The sequence below is a fragment of the Palaemon carinicauda genome, chromosome 14, assembly GCF_036898095.1.
Source record: "Palaemon carinicauda isolate YSFRI2023 chromosome 14, ASM3689809v2, whole genome shotgun sequence".
Classification (NCBI taxonomy): domain Eukaryota; kingdom Metazoa; phylum Arthropoda; class Malacostraca; order Decapoda; family Palaemonidae; genus Palaemon; species Palaemon carinicauda.
The window spans coordinates 137722534-137744781 of NC_090738.1; the positions used below are offsets into that span (position 1 = coordinate 137722534).

General features: G+C 34.9%; 1 long non-coding RNA gene across 4 annotated transcripts in view; it reads right to left on the bottom strand.

The window, feature by feature from the left end:
* Positions 1-5782: 5782 nt before the first annotated feature.
* The window catches only part of LOC137653803 (uncharacterized), a 39550-nt gene continuing 23084 nt past the window's right edge, over positions 5783-22248 (bottom strand). For 3 of the 4 annotated variants that reach the window (XR_011046548.1, XR_011046547.1, XR_011046550.1), the window contains 3 exons: positions 17387-17644; positions 12573-12682; positions 5783-6812 (listed from right to left, as the gene is read on the bottom strand). This is a non-coding gene — a long non-coding RNA (uncharacterized lncRNA). The remainder of the gene's footprint in view (positions 6813-12572; positions 12683-17386; positions 17645-22248) is intronic. The other variant, XR_011046549.1, reaches the window with a different exon arrangement.

Below are 22248 nucleotides of genomic sequence, written 5' to 3' on the forward strand. Positions count from 1 at the left end.
ACTCCTTTAATTAAGCCTTTAAGGAATATCTCGATTAAGCCTTTAAGGAATAATCTTGAAAGTTTACTTTAAAATCAATTATTTGAGTTTCCCTAAAAGTAATTATTCCTCCAATTGTCCTAAATAATTGGTCATATCCTAAATAACTGATTATTTTTCTTTCCTCAGAAGCACTGTCTACTTGCAATTCCTAAACCCTTTCAAGTTTAGCCTACGTATCAAAAACTAGATGTATATGAGCATTCTCTTTACAAAATATTAATCTTGACCCTTTCCTTGGGTATAACTAATCCTTAATTAAGCCTTTCAGGATTAATCCTGAAAGTTTACATTAAAACCAATATAAGAACACCTAGCTTAAGCGAGAAATATTCCGTGTATATTAATTTAAACCTAACTTCACTGATGGTTTTTAAGACTACCATAACTAAAATTACTATTCCTTTCATAAAACATTCTAATATAAATCTACTCTGTAAAATGGTCCAAACTACAACTGTTATTAACTATATAGACCACATTCTGAACTAGAACACGAGGCAGCTAATGCCATCTTTTGTATAAAGATTATGAAAAGCTTAAAACCAGTGGATAAGATATTCTATCCTTTTGATAGCAATTTTGTCATTCTAATACTGTATCATTAAACAAATTAACATTCACTAGATTGAAGAAAATTAAATAGGATCATCTACTGTAAACAAGCTTTTGGAATAATTAAAATATTGATATTTTGGGAAAATTATTAATTTAATGAAAATAATTAAAACACTTGATGCGAGATTTTGAGATTAAACTTACCAACACTTTGGCAAAAAACTAAAAATTCAAAACAATCTAAAACTTATTTATAAACAGGTATATTTATGTTGTGGATATAACCTTAATTCCAAGATGAGAGAGAGAGAGAGAGAGAGAGAGAGAGAGAGAGAGAGAGAGCGAGCACCTTATTCTATGTTTGGGTTCACCCAGGTCACTCAGTATGAGGCACCTCGTATATCCACCACAGATTTGCTTATGCATCTTCTGGTGTATTTTGCATCCTCCAGTCTTGGATGGTCTGGAATGCATCTTAGGTGTTTATCGAGCTTATTCTTGAACACATCTACGCTCACTCCTGATATGTTTCTTAGATGAGCTGGCAGCACATTAGAGAGAGAGAGAGAGAGAGAGAGAGAGAGAGAGAGAGAGAGAGAGAGAGAGAATATGCAGTTACAAAGGATACTTTACTTCACCCTAGTAAATACATTTTCATTTCCATTTCATGAATGGACAGAGAGAATGAAGTGGTAATTACCACTAGATTAGAAATTTTATGAATTGCTCTTGAATGGGTCCAACATATGGGGGGGGGGGGGGGGGAGAGAGAGAGAGAGAGAGAGAGAGAGAGAGAGAATATTAGCCTTCTAATACTTAGCAATACTATTTAAGACCTTAAATACAGGGATTCCCTTCATAAACATTCAAAATTACTCTAATCATGAATGGACCAGTTACTCGCACAATAAATTTATTCAATAAATAAACAATTCCTTACAGAGCATACTTGGTTCTCTCTCTCTTCAAGTGAAATATATGGAAATAATCCTAGTACTGTGGCCACGGGGGCATAAAAACAAGAATAGCGCCAACGTTATCCTTGCGTGTCGTAAGAGGTGACTAAAAAGGACGGGACGAGGGGGCTAAGAACCTCCTCTCCTGTATCTACATCCTGTGAGACATCGACAAAGATGGAGCTGGGGGGAGAGTGACTGCTCCCCGCACTCTAGTTTTGGGGTGTTTGAGTGTGCGTGGATGTAGTACGATAGAGAGTAAAAGATGTGAAATTGGAAGTATGTTTAGGAATAGAAGGATGGATATATTGGCCTTGTGTGAGACGAAGATAAAAGGAAAGGGTGAAGTGATGTTTGGTGAAATGTCTGGTAAAATGTCTGGTAGAATATCTGGGATTGAAAGGGGAAGAGCGAGAGAGGGTGTGGCTTTATTGCTGAGTGAATGGATGACAGGTAAAGTAGTGGAATGGAAGGAGATGATATCTAGGTTAATGTGGGTAAGGGTTAGGTTGGGTAGGGAATGTTGGGCGTTTGTCAGTGCGTATGGGCCAGGTAGTAAGAAAAGTGAAGAAGAGCGGAATGAGTTCTGGAATGAATTAACTAGGTGTGTGGAAGGACTGGGTAGAAGGAATTTTGTAGTTGTCATGGGTGACTTAAATGCTAGAGTGGGCGCTGGAGAGGTAGAAGGTGTCACTGGGAAGTATGGCGTACCAGGTGAAAATGAGAGTGGTGAGAGACTGGTAGATGTGTGTGTTGAACAAGAGATAGTAATAAGTCCTAGCTTTTTTAAAAAGAAAGATAAAAATAAGTATACATGGGTAAGAGTGGCAAATGGAAGAGTAGTAGAAAGGGCATTAATGGTTTATGTGTTGATAACTGAAAGAATGTTTGGAAGATTGAAAGACGTGCACGTGTTTAGGGGTATGGCTAATGGTATGTCTGATAATTTTTTGGTGGAAGGAAAATTAGTTGTAGCAAAAGAATGGGGGAATAGAGTAGGTGGATGTAAAAGGGAGCTAGTGAGGGTTGAAGAGCTAATAAAACCGGGGGTAAAAAGTAAATATCAGGAAAGGTTGAAAATGATATATGACGAAGTGAAAGTAAGAGGAAAATTATATATGACGAAGTGAAAGTAAGAGAAATTGGCAATTTAGAGGAGGAATGGAAGTTAGTAAAAGAAAATTTTGTTGGGATTGCAAGTGATGTGTGTGGAAAGAAGGTTGTTGGAGGCAGCATGAGGAAGGGCAGTGAATGGTGGAATGAAGGAGTGAAGGTAAAGGTGGAAGAGAAAAAGAGGGCTTTCGAAGAATGGCTGCAGAGTAATAGTATAGAGAAGTATGAAAAATATAAAGAGAAAAATGTGGAAGTAAAGCGCAAGGTACGTGAGGCAAAGAGGGCAGCTGGCCTGAGGTGGGGTCAGGGATTGGGTCATTCATATGAAGAGAATAAGTAGTAGTTTTGAAAAGAAGTGAAGAGAGTAAGGAAGGCTGGCTCAAGAATTAAGAGACAGTGAAAGATGGAAATGGAAGGTTGTTAAAAGGAGAGGAGGCAAGGAAAAGATGGGCGGAATATTTTGAAAGTTTACTGAATGTTGAGGATAATAGGGAGGCATATATAATTGCTGTTGCAGGTGTTGAGGTGCCAGTGATGGGAGATGAGAATGACAGAGAGATTACAATAGATGAAGTGAGGAGAGCACTAGATGAAACGAGAGTAGGAAAAGCATCTGGTATGGATGGTGTGAGAGCTGAGATGTTGAAGGAGGGGGGTGTGACTGTACTTGAATGGTTGGTGAGATTGTTTAATGTGTGTTTTGTGTTGTCAATGGTACCAGTAGATTGGGTTTGTGCATGTATTGTACCACTATACAAGGGTAAGGGAGATGTGCATGAGTGTTGTAATTCAAGAGGTATTAGTTTGTTAAGCGTAGTTGGAAAAGTGTATGGTAGAGTAATGATTAATAGGATCAAGGATAAAACAGAGAATGCAATCTTAGAAATACAGGGTTGTTTTAGAAGAGGTAGGGGTTGTATGAATCAGATTTTTACAGTTAGGCAGATATGCGAGAAATATTTAGCAAAAGATAAGGTGGTGTATGTTGCGTTTATGGATCTGGAGAAAGCGTATGATAGAGTTGATAGGGAAGCAATGTGGAATGTGATGAGGTTATAAGGAGTTGGTGGAAGGTTGTTGCAAGCAGTGAAAAGTTTCTACAAAGGTAGTAAAGCATGTGTTAGGATAGGAAATGAAGTGAGTGATTGGTTTCCGGTGAGAGTGGGGCTGAGACAGGGATGTGTGATGTCGCCGTGGTTGTTTAACTTGCATGTTGATGGAGTGGTGAGAGAGGTGAATGCTCGAGTGCTTAGACGAGGATTAAAACTGGTAGACGAGAATGACCATGAATGGGAGGTAAATCAGTTTTTGTTTGCGGATGATACTGTACTGGTTGCAGACACAGAAGAGAAGCTTGAACGATTAGTGACAGAATTTGGAAGTGTGTGTGAGAGAAGGAAGTTGAGAGTTAATGTGGGTAAGAGTAAGGTTATGAGATGTACGAGAAGGGAAGGTGGTGCAAGGTTGAATGTCATGTTGAATGGAGTGTTACTTGAGGAGGTGGATCAGTTTAAGTACTTGGGGTCTATTGTTGCAGCAAATGGTGGAGTGGAAGCAGATGTACGTCAGAGAGTGAATGAAGGTTGCAAAGTGTTGGGGGCAGTTAAGGGAGTAGTAAAAAATAGAGGGTTGGGCATGAATGTAGAGTTCTATATAAGAAAGTGATTGTACCAACTGTGATGTATGGATCAGAGTTGTGGGGAATGAAAGTGAGGGAGAGACAGAAATTGAATGTGTTTGAGATGAAGTGTCTAAGGAGTATGGCTGGTGTATCTCGAGTAGATAGGGTTAGGAACGAAGTGGTGAGGGTGACAACGGGTGTAAGAAATGAGTTAGCAGCTAGAGTGGATATGAATGTGTTGAGGTGGTTTGGCCATGTTGAGAGAATGGAAAATGGCTGTCTGCTAAAGAAGGTGATGAATGCAAGAGTTGATGGGAGAAGTACAAGAGGAAGGCCAAGGTTTGGGTGGATGGATGGAGTGAAGGAAGCTCTGGGTGATAGGAGGATAGATGTGAGCGAGGCAAGAGAGCGTGCTAGAAATAGGAATGAATGGCGAGCGATTGTGACGCAGTTCTGATAGGCCCTGCTGCTGCCTCCGATGCCTTAGATGACCGCGGAGGTAGCAGCAGTAGGGGATTCAGCATTATGAAGCTTCATCTGTGGTGGATAATGTGGGAAGGTGGGCTGTGACACCCTAGTAGTACCTGCTGAACTCGGTTGAGTCCCTTATTAGGCTGGGAGGAACGTAGAGAGTAGAGGTCCCCTTTTTGTTTTTGTTTCTTTGTTGATGTCAGCTAACCCCCAAAATTGGGGGAAGTGCCTTGGTATATGTATGTATGTACTGAGGATTTATATAGTCTTCAAATAAGAAGAATATATGTCATTATTAATAGAGGAAAGGAAATAGGACGGTTATTTTGAAATACATAGGCTAAATCAGCAATAAGCATTTTTCACTTTAGCATATACTGAAATATATAAGCCAAAATCTTCAATTAGCATTTTTTATTTATCTAGTATATTTTGAAATATGTAAGCCAAAAAATCATTGATATTAATTTTTTACTTCTCTCGTATATTTTGAAATATATTAGCAAAAACCATCAATTAGCTTTTATTTTACTTCTCTAGTATATTCAAAATAGCAAAACTTATACACGTGTAGATTCCTAGAATATGATAAGCTATCACCCATCCCCCCAAGAAAAAAAAAATTACTGAACTGTAACAAACTGTGGCTAATTAGAAAACCAGACAATTTTTTTTATTATCTAGTAGCTACGACTTAAGCATATCTGCTTATACCTTTTTGAATGAAATGCAGGCCTACCATAGATTCGACGTTGTGTAGGAGAAAATTTCAAAGTCAGTTGCTACTAATTGGATGAGAATCTTGAAAGAAAGAGATGAAATGGTATACACAGACAGAGATGAAAAAAAATCATAGTTAAAGTAAGTAGTTGGAGGTTATATCCACATGCAATTAATGTACTTGAATTTCTAAAAAGATGATTAATATAAATTTCCTTTCAGTCACACGTTTAGATAACTTGTTTACAGTATTTTACACAATTCTGAAAATTATACGACCTTGATGTTAAGAGGTCCAGAGGAAATTGACATTTGATTTAACAATAGTTAAAAAGAATTGAAAACATGAACAGCAAATTTCTAAAGCAGATGTCCTTTCTCATTTATATTAGTTAATCTTACCCGATTGTTATTGTTAAATTTACCTTTTCAAAAAAACATTTATAATAATACATAAGGCCACTCCATTTAACATGAACTATAATAATTTTGGCTAATTATTTTAAAAGGTACTTGGAACCAGTTAACTATTTAAACGATTGTGATCGTTTAATATCAAATAACAATTAAGAAATTGCAATCTGAATTTTAATCAGAAAAGTCAATGCTCAAAAATGTAGCTCTGGACCTTATTTTCAAATTAAACTTTAGACGTTTAAAATTTACTAGAAAAAATAGCTTCACCTGTATTTATTAAGGGAAAGATACAGAAAATTCAAAATTAACTAAAATAGCTTTATATGCACTGACTCTGTAATGATTAGGAGCCAATAGAATACTAGCTACTAAACTGAGTAAAAATTAATGGCTTTTATAATTAAATTCCAAAAATAAAGACTGATAAACTTCAAACAATCTGGTGATATTGTAAATGACATATTTACTTTAACTCGACTTCTGTTCTTCAATTCTCAGTTAGTGACTACCATTGAACTAATGTGATATAAATGGAGTGACCTTTGTAACACACAGATCCCTAAAATCTCAATAACTCTAATAAATTGAGCATTTAAAATATTTGAAGGACTATAATTATATTTATCATAAGGGTTTTCACTAGGGTTTCCAACTAGATTGTAGTTTGGCTAGTGATAATAATAATAAGAAAAGGTTTGATGATGATAGTATGGCCTCTTCAGTCGAGACTATTTGCTACTCCTTTTGAGCTTAAAATTTTGTCTTCCTCGGAAATTTTCTGGATTTTTTTTCTGTAGTAAATCCCAGAATATTTGCTGCAGATCTTCATCTTGACGTCATTAGGAATGTCTTACAGCAGTTTAATTTTCTAGCTTGAGCAGGAGACTATAATTTCCTTTCCTTTTGATGATTCTTGTCTGAAAAATAAATAAAAGACATTAATAGTCTGAAAAATAAATAAAAGACATTAATTTTACAGCTAAATCTTTCTTAATAGAATATTTTACTGTGCACTTCAATATAATGACTAAACTTTTGGTAAAACATTCTGCATGCTAAACTAAAAATAAAAAAATATTCTAAAATATTGGAAATAATGACATATTAGACATGTCCACTACATTAATAACAACTATTACAACCCAAAGTATACCATGTAAAGCAAAAAAGTATTAATTCCTGAATCCTAACAAGGAAATACTTCACAAATCGAATGACAGTCTTCTGGTATTCCACTGTTTTCTTCAAGAGATATTTGATAAATCATAAATTCCCTGAATAAAACATTCTACCTTACACCGCAGAGGATACCTGGTCAAAAACACAAACTACTCATAAAAACATTTATATAAATTCTGAGCAAAAACAAGATTTACTGACACAGTAACAGTTTCAGGAGTAAAATATTACTTAGTTACAAGAGTATGGTGCTGTGCAAATGAATAATTATGATGTTCCCCTCACCTAAAATAAGACCTGCAACTTCCTAAATTTATCAAGGAAATATAACACACTTGTAATTGAAATGGCATACTAAACTTTCATTATATATAGCATGGATCCTCCACAAAATAACTCCAGCTATCCTATCAACTCAATCAATTTATCCAAGTGAATTTTCTGGTTAACCTTAAATCAATGAACCAGATTATTCCAACAATCTTCACCATCTTACTTATCTAGTTTAACTATAGTAAACCTTATCACACAATCTTTGACTCACTTAATACATCTAAGTGAATTTTCTGGTTAACCTTCAATCAATGAACCAACTTATTCTATCAATCTTCACCATCTTAACTAGTTTAAAAATGGATAACATTATCACAAAATCTTTGACTCACTTAATACAAGTGAATTTTCTGGTTAACCTTCAATCAACAAACCAGTTAATTCTACCAATCTTCACCATCTTAACTAGTTTAAATATGGATAACTTCATCACACACTCTTTGACTAACTAACCTAATCTCAACTAGTTCACTGACAAGCTTATTCGATGTTGTTTTTTATTTACTGGGTATACTTTAACTAAACTATCCAAAACTATTAACACAACAGCAATATGACATTTTCCAATGATTAACCAATGTTACCTTAAATCAATGAAAAATCTATCCAACCTCATTCTTAAATATAATCCTGCCTTTATCCACCATTGGCTGAGCTATCCTGCTTTTGTCCCTTGACTGACCAATCATTGCCTCATCGAATTACTAATTTTATATAACCTTAAATAACGAACTAAATATTGTTTTGACTAATATAATGTGCTTACATCACCAAATCTTTAGAAAGCGTCGGCATGACTCACACAACTGCAAGCTCCTAGATTTTAGTGCCCCTTTGTATAAATCTAAGCCATGCACATGAGGTAGACAGTGCTAAATAAGTCATGTTGATTATTACTGGCATTCTAAAACCAACACCTCTACCATCTTCATACAAAGTAGACGGTATCCCACCACCCAATATAAGACGAAAAATGCTAGCAAGAACTGAAAAAATACACAAATCAATGACCCCTTGCATCCATTCCACAATCATCAGGAAGCAAGGCCAAGACTGAAAGCCCACAAAAGCTTCGCAACAATGAAAGGACTAGAACCTTTTCGGGCAGCTACTCACAGGCTAGAAAAGCGGTGGGAAAACGACTGATGGCCATCCAATGAGGAGCTGCCTAGCCTAAACGAAGGGATGCCCAGTGAAACAACCCTCACCAGGAAGGACTGGGTAACTCTAAACATAGCAAGGGTAAAAGTGGGTAAAACTTGATATAACCGCCACAAATGGGGGTTGCCCATCATTTCATATGGCCTAGACTTGTGAAGAAGTAACAGGTTAACATCCAAATGTCATAAGGATTAATAGTCTTGAGTTCCCCACAGGAAGGTACAGGTGCTTGATCCCAGCAGCGACTGGTCACTTGCCTCTGGTATATCAGAAGCACCTTTTACGCTATCTTTTAGGGGGCCTGTATGGAAAGTAAAGGAGAAGGTAGCTACCAGAAATAACCTCTTTGGCAAATTTGCTAATTCAAAATGGGAAATAAATCCTCAATCTTAAGACAAAAACCCCTGTGGCACTCAACTACTTCACTGACAAATACTGCTCACCAGTCTGGGAAAGGTCATGTCATCCCCATAAAGTTAACGCCAACCTCAATAAAGCATGTCACATAATTACTGGTGCTCTAAGACCAACGCCCTCCCAGTACCCTATAGATTGGCAGCCATTACACCACCAAATATCTGCTGAATAGCCCCTTCAAAGACCCAAAAATATAAACAAGAGAATGATGAAAAGCACCCATGCTACGACCACTGAATGGTTTGACAGAGATCAAAATACTACAAAAGCTTCATAACCACCACTAGCCTCGACCCCATGGCGTATCAAATTGCCATCTGGAATGCTGGAGAGAAACAGACCAAAGCCCACCAGGCGAAGCCATACAGAGCCCATGTCAGTTTCTTCCCCATGGAAGAAATCTCTGTAGAAAGGATTGGGTTACTCTTAATCGAGTACGAGCTACAGTTGGAGGACTGCTAACAATCTTCATAAGAGGGGTCTCACCCCCTTTGCTGAGGCCCCATGTGGGCATCACATACAGACAATGAACCACATACTTCGTGGGTGTTGAAAGAAGCCAATCTGTACAAATTTGAAGCTCTATGAATGTAAACAGGCTGCCATGCAGTGGGTACAATGTTGGCGTGATAAGATATGATGATGAATTGTTACACTAGGCTCATGCTCCAGTTAACCTTACAAAGATACACAAAATTAAGATTCTCTAAAAAGGAAAACTTTCCTTTGTTATATCTTTCAGACCTCTTCCTCCACTGATCAAAAGTAAAAGTGCACTTGACAAAAATGAACTATTATAACAAGCCAAAGTAAGAGAAAGTTCCAACAGTGATAGTTTAAAATTAGGACCCTGGTAGCATCACATTCTGTAACCATGCAACCAAAGACAAAAGTGGCTTGGCTCAGGCAGGCGGCTCATCCTCACCTACCCATTGTTACTACTGTATCTATCGTTCCAGCTAGCACATAAGTTATCGCGTATTTATAGGACAAAAGGAATAATTATGATAATGTAGGATCAAATGATTTCCCAATGAGGTGGTCATAATTGTAGGATAGAGTGGGGAACGTAATAACATAGTCAACAATATTTGGGTGGTTATTAAGAGTATCATATGTGCACAATGCAAAAATCTTTGTTTTCATTTATTAATTAAAAGACAAAAAATCAAGTGAAATTCAGCTGGGGAAATATCTTGTCATTTTCCTCATTTATCATCATATTTTACTTATTTTCAGTGGTCCCATACCATAACAAGACTTGTTTTCCCACTACAATATTTCCTCTTAGCAACGTTAGCTTTAGGAGTGTTCTTTCATCTCAAAAAAAAAGGAAGGTTATTTTGATACCTGATCTTTTGAAATAGTGTAAATTGCATTTATTTAAGATTAATATTGCAGAATAATTATTTTTGCTTGCAGTTAACCTGATTTATCCCGCTCAATTTGAAGATATAGCACTTATTGATATTTAAATATTTTGTGATTCATAGTCTGATTATATTAGATAATATAGTTTGTTAGAAGATAAGATACTAATTTTCTTCTCTTATAAGTGAACCATATTATCGTGAATTCTCAGAGGGAAATGATGTTTTACAGGTGGGGATACCATAAAAAATGTATTACACAGTGTACGAATGAGATGAGCATAAATCACACCAAACTCTGCTAGAAAAATACACGTATCAAGTGCGTCACAGGACACCTGGGATTAGGGTGGGGAAAACAGTGAAAGATGATTGTATGGTATCACATCTAAACACCACCACCTACCATAGCCTCAGGTGCTATTTCTCATGGATTGTAGTCTTCATCCGCTGTAAGTATTCCATTTGATAAATAATGTTACTGTATCACTTGGTAAACATTAAACAGATCTTCTTATGTACATAACACAAGAGCTTCTTATATACATCACTTACTTTGATTAAATGCCAGAATAAATAGACTGTATTCTCCCTAAAGCACTTATTACAAGTGGCAGCCAGAGAGTAAATGAAGATGACCTTATTATATATTTTGTTCCCCCACAAGAATTTTCAACAAACATATCAGCCATTAAATAACTCCATAGGGTTTAAGAAATGGTTGTTGCATAAAACTTTGAGACCTGTAGCATAAAACTTTTGGAAGTTTCATTGGGTTCAAAAGGTCAGTTAGTAAATACATCAGACATGAAAAAGTCCTAAATCCATAGGACAATAACATAAGCATAATTATTCACCATTGATTTGTAAAGCAACAAAAAAATTGAGACAACTATTCTTTGGTAAATATATGATACTTCAATTTATAGCTAAATACATGAACCATATATTTTTCCTAATTGTTATTTTATGATTTATCCACTTTGAAAATGAATATAGGGAGCAAACCACCTATTTATAGGGAGTCCAAACCCTCCCCCATACAATAACAACCCTATGGGATCCCTGTGGGAAACCAGACTTTGGAGAAAAAAAAAAAATTATTTTCAGCAATAGGAATGATAAGAAATGTATAATAAACACAAGATAACGAGTTGCAAAATTACATGGTTCGTGTAAATGGCATAAGATAAAGTATCTGATTTAACTATGATTCACATTACGTCACTCACATAAAACATCTTACTGCTCTTCTGTTCTGGCAAGTGGTACAATCATGCCCTGCACAATCCCTCCTCGTGAGCAACTACTTAAGTATAGCATCCCACAATCAGTCTCAAAAGTATACAATGGACTTAGAAAAGTAAGTGGTTCTCACATTTTAGTCAATCGATACCCAAGTTATTATGCCCAAGGCTCATTGGCCATACAGAGAAGAATGACAAAATAGTCAGCACTCAACCATTTCTTGTAGTGTATTCCAGTATAGCTATAAATTGAACAGCAAATATATAATAATTCACCTAGCCAAATACATGAACCATATATTTTCCCTACTCATTATGTTGTGATTTATTAATTTTTTTACCATGATTATTAGGGGAAAACAGCTGTTCATAAGTTTCATACCCTACCCCCATCATAATGATGAGGGGCTCCATTGTAAGAGGCGTGAAAATATATCATAAATTCATATGATTCACACGTCTCTCAACTGGTTCTTGTAATCTTGTTACTCACTTTGCTGACAAATGAACATTATCTCAATGACTCAAGTTCTTTGCACGCGGTACATGGATGTGCTGTGCTATCAAAATATCATAATTATCTATACAATAATTTACATTACATACCTCAAATGGCTCGGCTCCACTTTGGCTCGCTTGCACAGTACATGAACCATATATTTTCCCTGCACATTCATTTTTTTTACCATGATTGTTAGGGGACAACACCTGTTTATAAGGTTTCCTACCCCCTCCCTATAATAAAAAAAATATGGGGGACCCTAGTATAAGTTGAGTGAAACTAAATCATAATTACCTATGATTCACCTGTCCCTCAAATAGTTTTTGCATCACCGTGAGTAACTTTGGTAAAAAAATAAAGATTATCCCAAAGTTCTCTGTTATGGCAAGCATTACATGATTATGCTGCACATGATATCCAGTCACTACTTAAGTACCGTAAGTACTGTAGTCACACAGTAATTCTTACCTCTTATTTGTGAGGTAGATGGTCGAGGGTCCTCTATCGCTGGAGGGAGCACTGGGTCAGGATACAAGTTGGTAGCTTGAAGCAGGAAATGATGTGAACACTCAGACCTCCTGTGGTGGTTAAATAAACACACATTAGTATGATAGTTCATGAAAAAACAAAATACATAAAATTCAAAAGTTGTATTAAAATGAATTTTACCTGGCGGATAAAGATAGATAAATATTGAACAAAACATTCTTATTGCATTCCACAACCGAGAATGTAATTTTTTACATCTCCCTAAAACCTCTCGATATTTTGGATAGGTGCACCTGTCTGCATCCATAAAATTTTCTGAATGATTGACATAGAACTGCACATATCCTCAAGAAGCAAGATCTGTATAGCTTTCCCATGAATCACTCTGGATTAAGCACCCCAACTTAAATGTTTTATCAAGGGCACAAGGGTGAAGTGATGTTTAGTGAAATGTCTGGTAGAGTGTCTGGGATTGAAAGGGGAAGAGCGAGAGAGGGTGTGGCTTTATTGCTGAGTGAATGGATGACAGGTAAAGTAGTGGAATGGAAGGAGATATCATCTAGGTTAATGTGGGTAAGGGTTAAGTTGGGTAGGGAATGTTGGGCGTTTGTCAGTGCGTATGGGCCAGGTAGTGAGAAAAGTGAAGAAGAGCGGAATGAGTTCTGGAATGAATAAACTAAGTGTGTAGAAAGAATTATGTAGTTGTCATGGGTGACTTAAATGCTAGAGTGGGTGCTGGAGAGGTAGACATTAGTAAATAGCAACTATTATTTACAAGAAATATTTGAAATAATTTTAACCAATGTACAGTTATGAATTATACAAGCATCTCCCATCTCAAGTTTTAAGGAATAATATTTGTACTTAATAAAATTGTAAATGGCCAAAAAAACTATATTTTTAACATAAAAAACAACTGGTTTTAAGCTTTTCATATCTGCCTAATTACAATTTTTTTCACATCCCATTTATATTTTTTTTTATTTGCGAAGCAGTTCTACCTTTAAACCCACTTGTAATAGTTAAAAATCTACACTTCTAATCAAATTGATAATTAAAAAAAAAAAAAAAATTCAAAGTAATTCTACATATAAACACACTTTTACGTTTAAAATTTACACTTCTAAACAAATTGATAATTTCAACAACTTTCTTTTTTTGCAAAGTAATTTCACCTATAAACCCACTTTTAATAGTATAAAATCTACACTTTTAATCTACTTGAAAATTTCAACTATAACAATACCCTCTGTTCTGTAAATATTATTTCAAAAGTACTAACCTTTAAGATACAATTTCAAAATGATATCTGCCTAATTACCTCTTTAGATTCGTGACTTATTTATATGAAGTTACATTTTAGATTTGCAAAGCTATTCTACCTACAAAACCCCTTTTAACATTTTAAGGGATACAATCTACATTTCTAGGCCAACTGAAATTTCCAAAATCCACTACCCTCTAAATGTGTAAATGTACTTAAAGAAATTTTTTTATTACTTCAAAATGTTACATTGGGTAGAATCTCGCAGGTATTCACAAAATTGTTTCCTGGAACCCTTGTTTTTCTTTGAGCTTCCCTAAAAGTAATTATTCCTCCCATTGCCCTAAATAACTGATCACGACCAGATTATTTTTGTTTTCTCAGAAGCATTGCTTAAGTGCCATTCCTAAACCCTTTCAAGTTTAGCTTACGTATCAAAAACACAGATGTACCTGAGCATTCTCTTTGCAAATATATTGACCCTTTCATTAAGTTTAACTACTCCTTTAATTAAGCCTTTAAGGAATATCTTGATTAAGCCTTTAAGGAATAATCTTGAAAATTTACTTTAAAATCCATTATTTGAGTTTCCCTAAAAGTAATTATTCTTCCAATTGTCCTAAATAATTGGTCATATCCTAAATAACTGATTATTTTTATTTCCTCAGAAGCACTGTCTACTTGCAATTCCTAAACCCTTTCAAGTTTAGCCTACGTATCAAAAACTAGATGTATATGAGCATTTTCTTTACAAAATATTAATCTTGACCCTTTCCTTGGGTATAACTAATACTTAATTAAGCCTTTCAGGATTAATCCTTAAAGTTTACATCAAAACCACTCTTAGAGCATCTACTATAATCAAGATGTATTTCGTGAATATTAATTAAACCCAACTTCACTGATGGTTTTTAAGACTACCATAACTCAAATTACTATTCCCTTCATAAAACATTTTAATATAACCTAATTTGTAAAATGTTCCAAACTACAATTATTATTAACTATATAGACCACATTCTGAACTAGAACACGAGGCAGCTAATGCCATCTTTGGTATAAAGGTTACGAAAAGCTTAAAAACAGTGGATAAGATATTCTATCCTTTTGATAGCAATTTTGTCATTCTAATACTGTATTATTAAACAAATTAACATTCACTAGATTGAAGAAAATTAAATAGGATCATCTACTGTAAACAAGCTCTTGGAATAATTAAAATATTGATATTTTCGGAAAATTATTAATTTAATTAAAATAATTAAACCATTTGATGTGAAATTTTGAGATTAAACTTGAGAGAGAGAGAGAGAGAGAGAGAGAGAGAGAGAGAGAGAGAATGCAGTTACAAAGGACACTTTACTTCACCCTAGTAAATACATTTTCATTTCCATGAATGGACAGAGAGAATGAAGTGGTAATTACCACTAGATTAGAAATTTTATGAATTGTTCTTGAATGGGTCCAACATATGGGGGGGGGAGAGGAGAGAGAGAGAGAGAGAGAGAGAGAGAGAGAGAGAGAGAGAGAGAGAGAGAGAGAGAGAGAGAGAGAGAGAGAGAGAGAGAGAGAGAGAATATATTAGCCTTCTAATACTTAGCAATACTATTTAAGACCTTAAATACAGGGATTCCCTTCATAAACATTCAAAATTATTCTAATCATGAATGGACCAGTTACTCGCACAATAAATTTATTCAATAAATAAAAAACTAATTCTTTACAGAGCATACTTGGTTCTCTCTCTCTCTTCAAGTGAAATATATGGAAATAATTCAAGTACTGGGGATTTATTTAGTCTTCAAATAAGAAGAATATATGCCATTATTACAAGAGGAAAGGAAATAGGACGGTTATTTTGAAATATTTAAGCTAAATTAGCAATAAGCATTTTTTTACTTCAGCATATTTTGAAATATATAAGCCAAAATCATCAATTAGCATTTTTTATTTATCTAGTATATTTTGAAATATGTAAGCCAAAAAAATCATTGATATTAATTTTTTTCTTCTCTCGTATATTTTGAAATATATTAGCAAAAACCATCAATTAGCATTTATTTTACTTCTCTAGTATATTCAAAATAGCAAAACTTATACATGTGTTGACTCCTAGAATATATGCTATCCCCCCAAAAGGTGAAAAAAAGTTACTGAACTGTGACAAACTGGCTAATTAGAAAACCAGACTTTTTTTTTATCTAGTAGCTACGATCTTAAGCATATCTGCTTATACCTTTTTCAGGAGAAAATTTCAATGTCAGTAGCTACTAATTGGATGAGAATCTCGAAAGGCAGAGATGAAATGGCATACATAGAGATGAAAAAAATATTCATGGTTAAAATAAGTAGTTGGAGGTTATATCCACATACAATTAATGTACTAGAATTTAAATTGATTGCTAAAAAGATGATTAATATAAATTTCCCTTCAGTCACGCATTTAGATAACTTGTTTACAGTACACAATTCTAAAAATAATACAATCCTGATGTTAAGGAGGTCCAGAGGAAACCAATATTTGATTCAACAATAGTTAATAAAAATTGAAAACATGAACAGCAAAATTTCTAAGGCTGAAGTCCTTCCTCATTTACATTTGTTAGTCTTACCTGATTGTTATTGTTAAATTTACCTTTTCAAAAAAAAAAAAAAAAAAAAAAAAAAAAAACCATTCATAATAATACATAATATAAGGCCACTCCATTTAACATGAACTATAATAATTTTGGCTAATTATTTTAAGAGGTACTTGGAACCAGTTAACTATTCAAACAATTGTGATCGTTTAATATCAAATAACAATTAAGAAATTGCAATCTGAATTTTAATCAGAAAAGTCAATGCTCAAAAATGTAGCTCTGGACCTGATTTTCAAATTAAATTTTAGACGTTTAAAATTTACTAGAAAAAATAGCTTCACTTGTGTTTATTAAGGGAAAGATACAGAAAATTCAAAATGAACTAAAATAGCTTTATATGCACTGACTCTGTAATGATTAGGAGCCAATAGAATACTAGCAATGATTAGGAGCCAATAGAATACTAGCTACTAAACTGAGTAAAAATTAATGGCTTTTATAATTAAATTACAAAAATAAAGACTGATAAACTTCAAACAATCTGGTGATATTGTAAATGACATATTTACTTTAACTCGACTTCTGTTCTTCAATTCTCAGTTAGTGACTAGTATTGAACCTATGGGATATAAATGGAGTGACCTTTGTAACACACAGATCATTAAAATCTCAATAACTCTAATAAATTGAGCATTTAAAATATTTGAAGGACTATAATTATATTTATCATAAGGGTTTTCACTAGGGTTTCCAACTATACTATTTTTTTTTTTTTAATGAGGCTCATTTGCACTGACTCAAAGTGGTGCCCTTCTAGCTCGGAAATTTTCCTGCTATCTGATTGGTTAGAATTATGTTGTCCAACCAATCAGCGATCAGGAAACTTTTCCGAGCTAAAAGGGCACCCCTGCAAGTCGGTGCAAATCTGCCCCACTAAAAAATATTACTATAGGTTGTAGTTTGGCTAGTGATAATAGTAACAATAAAATGTTTGATGATAGTGTGGCCACTTCAGTCGAGACAATTTGCTACTCCTTTTGAAATTAAATTTTGTCTTCTGAAACCTCCTGGAATTTTTTCTGTAGTAAATCCTAGAATATTTGCTGCAGATCTTCATCTTGACGTCATTAGGAATGTCTTACAGCAGTTTAATTTTCTAGCTTGAGCAGGATACTATAATTTCCTTTTATTTTGATGATTCTAGTCTGAAAAATAAATAAAAAACGTTAATTTTACAGATATATATTTCTTACTCGAATATTTTACTGTGCACTTCAATATCATGACTACACTTTTGGTAAAACATTCTGCATGATAAACTAAAAATAAAAAAATATTCTAAAATATTGGAAATAATGACATATTAGACATGTCCACTACATTAATAATAACAACTATTACAACCCAAAGTATACCATGTAAAGCAAAAAAGTATTAATTCCTGAATCCTAACAAGGAAATACTTCACAAATCGAATGACAGACTTCTGGTATTCCACTGTTTTCTTCAAGAGATATTCGATAAACCATAAATTCCCTGAATAAAACATTCTACCTTACACCACAGAGGATACCTGGTCAAAAACACAAACTACTCATAAAAACATTCATATAAAAATTATGTTTATAAATTCTGAGTAGGCCTAAAAACAACATTTACTGACACAGTAACAGTTTCAGGAGTAGAATACTTTTTAGTATACAAGAGTATAGTGCTGTGCAAATGAATAATTATTATGTTCACTCACCTAAAATAAGACCTGGAACTTCCTAAATTTATCAAGGAAATATACCTCTCTCGTAATTGAAATGGCATACCAAACTTTCATTATATAGAGCATGGATCCTCCACAAAATAACTCCAGCTATCCTATCATATCAATCAATTTATCTAAGTGAACTTTCTGGTTAACCTTAAATCAATGAACCAGCTTATTCCAACAATCTTCACCATCTTACTTATCTAGTTTAACTATAGTAAACCTTATCACACAATCTTTGACTCACTTAATACATCTAAGTGAATTTTCTGGTTAACCTTCAATCAATGAACCAGTTTATTCTACCAATCTTCACCATCTTAATTAGTTTAAATATGGATAACTTTATCACACACTCTTGACCCACTAACCTAATCTCGGCTAGTTCACTGACAAGCTTATTCGATGTAGTTTTTTTACTTACTGGGTATACTTTAACTAACCTATCCAAAACTATTAACTATTAACAACAGCCATATGACTTTTGCCAATGATTAACCAATGTTACCTTAAATCAATGAAAAATCTATCCAACCTTATTCTTTAATATAATCCTGCCTTTATCCACCATTGGCTGCCCTATCCTGCCTTTGTCCCTTGACCGACCAATCATTGTCTTATCGAATTACTAATTTTAACATCAAATAACGAACTAAATATTGTTTTGACTAATATAGTGTTTACATCACCAAATCTTTAGAAAGCGTAGGCATGACTCACACAACTGCAAGCTCCTAGATTTTAGTACCCTTTGTGTAAATCTAAGCCATGCACATGAAGTAGACAGTGCTAAATAAGTCATGTTGGATTATTACTGGCATTCTAAAACCAACACCTCTACCATCTTCATACAAAGTAGACGGTATCCCACCACCCAATATAAGACGAGAAATGCTAGCAAGAACTGAAAAAAATACACAAATCAATGACCCCTTGCATCCATTCCACAATCATCAGGAAGCAAGGCAAAGACTGAAAACCCGCAAAAGCTTCCCAACAGTGAACGGACTAGAACCTTTTCGGGCAGCTACTCTCCAGGCTAGAAAAGCGGCGGGAAAGCAACTGATGGCCATCCAATGAGGAGCTGCCTAGCCTAAACAAAGGGATGCCCAGTGAAACAACCCTCACCAGGAAGGATTGGGTAACCCTAAACATAGCAAGGGTAAAAGTGGGTAAAACTTGATATAACTGCCAAAAATGGGGGTTGCCCATCATTTCATATGGCCTAGACTTGTGAAGAAGTAACAGGTTAACATCCAAATGTCACAAGGATTAATAGTCTTGAGTTCCCCACAGGAAGGTACAGGTGCTTGATCCCAGCAGGGTCTGGTCACTTGCCTCCGGTATATCAGAAGCACCTGTTACGCTATCTTTTAGGGGGCCTGTATGGAAAGTAAAGGAGAAGGTAGCTACCAGAAATAACCTCTTTGGCAAATTTGCTAATTCAAAATGGGAAATAAATCCTCAATCTTAAGACAATAACCCCTGTGGCACTCAACTACTCCACTGGCGAATACTGCTCACCAGTCTGGGAAAGGTCATGTCATCCCCATAAAGTTAATGCCAACCTCAATCAAGCATGTCACATAATTACTAGTGCCCTAAGACCAACTCCCCTCCCAGTACCCAATCGATTGGCAGGCATTACACCACCAAATATCTGCTGAATAGCTCCTTAAAAGACCCAAAAATATAAACAAGAGAATGATGAAAAGCACCCATGCTATGATCACTGAATGGTTAGACAAAGATCAAAATCCTGCAAAAGCTTCATAACCACCACTAGCCTCGACCCCATGCAGTATCAAATTGCCATCTGGAATGCTGGAGAGAAACAGACCACAGCCCACCAGGCAAAGCCATACAGAGCCCATGTCAGTTTCTTCCCCATGGAACAAATCTCTGTAGAAAAAATTGGGTTACTCTTAATCGAGTACGAGCTACAGTTGGAGGACTGCTAACAATCTTCATAAGAGGGGTCTCACCCCCTTTGCTGAGGCCCCATGTGAGCATCACATACAGACAATGAACCACATACTTTGTGGGTGTTGAAAGAAGCCAATCTGTACAAATTTGAAGCTCTATGAATGTAAACAGGCTGCTACGCATTGGGTACAATGTTGGCGAGATAAGATATGATGATGAATTGTTACACTAGGCTCATGCTCCAGTTAACCTTACAAAGCTACAAAAAAATTAAGATTTTCTAAAAAAGGAAAAGTTTCTTTTGTTATATCTTTGACTTCTTCCTCCAGTGATTAAAAGTAAAAATGCACTTGACAAAAATTAACTATTATAACAAGCCAAAGTAAGAGAGAGTTCCAACCATGATGGTTTAAAATTAGGACCCTGGTAGCAACACATTCTGTAACCATGCAACCAAAGACAAAAGTGGCTTGGCTCAGGCAGGCAGGTAGGTGGCTCATCCTCACCTACCCATTGTTACCACTGTATCTATCGTTCCAGCTAGCGCATAAGTTATCGCTTATTTATAGGACAAAAGGAATAATTATGATAATGTAGGATCAAATGATTTCCCAATGAGGTCGTCATAATTGTAGGATAGAGTAGGGAATGTAATTGCATGTCAACAATATTTGGGTGGTTATTATGAGTATCATATGCGCACAATGCAAAAATCATTGTTTTCATTTATTAATTAAAAGACAACAAATCAAGTGAAATTCAGCTGGGGAAATATCTTGTAATTTCCCTCACTTATCATCATATTCTACTTATTTTCAGTGGTCCCATACCATAACAAAACTCGTTTTCCCACTATTTCCTCTTAGCAACGTTAGCTTTAGGAGTGTTCTTCCATCTCAAAAAAGAAGAAGGTTCCTATGATACCTGATCGTTTGAAAGTGTAAATTGCATTTAATTAAGATTAATATTGCAGAATACTTATTTTTCCTTGCAGTTAACCTGATTTATCCCATTCAAGTTGAAGATATAGCATTTATTGCTATTTAAAAATTTTGAGATTCATAGTCTTTTTATATTAGATAATATAGTTTGTTAGAAGATAAGATACTAATTTACTTCTCTTATAAGTGAACCATATTATCATGGATTCTCAGAGGGAAATGATGTTTTACAGGTGGGGATACCATAAAAAGGGAATTACACAGTGTACGAATGAGATGAGCATAAATCACACCAAACTCGGCTAGAAAAATACACGTATCAAGTGCGTCACAGGAAACCTGGGATTAGGGTGGGGAAAACAGTGAAAGATGATTGTACGGTATCACATCTAAACACCACCACCTACCATAGCCTCAGGTGCTATTTCTCATGGATTGTAGTCTTCATCCGCTGTAAGTATTACATTTGATAAATAATGTTGCTGTATCACTTGGTAAACATTAAACAGATCTTCTTATGTACATTACACAGAGCTTCTTATATACATCACTTACTTTGATTAAATGCCAGTATAAATACTGTATTCTCCCTAAAGCACATATTACACAAGTGGCAGCCAGAGAGTAAATGAAGATGACCTTAATAAATATTTTGTTCCCGCACAAGCATTTTCAACAAACACACCAGCTATTAAGTAACTCCATAGGGTTTAAGAAATGGTTGTTGCATAAAACTTTGAGACCTGTAGCATAAAACTTTTGGAAGTTTCATTGGGTTCAAAAGGTCAGTTAGTAAATACATCAGATATGAAAAAGTCCTAAATCCATAGGACAATAACATAAGCATAATTATTCACCATTGATTTGCAAAGCCACAAAAAAATTGAGACAACTGTTCTTAGGTAAATATATGATACTTTAATTTATAGCTAAATACATGAACCATATATTTTTCCTAATTGTTATTTTGTGATTTATCCATTTTGAAAATGAATCTAGGGAACAAACCACCTGTTTATAAGGAGTCCAAACCCTACCCCATACAATAACAACCCTATGGGATCCCTGTGGGAAACCAGAGTTTTGGAAAAAAAAAAAAATGATTTTCAGCAATAGGAATGATAAGAAATGTATAATAAACACAAGATAACGAGTTGCAAAATTATATGGTTCGTGTAAATGG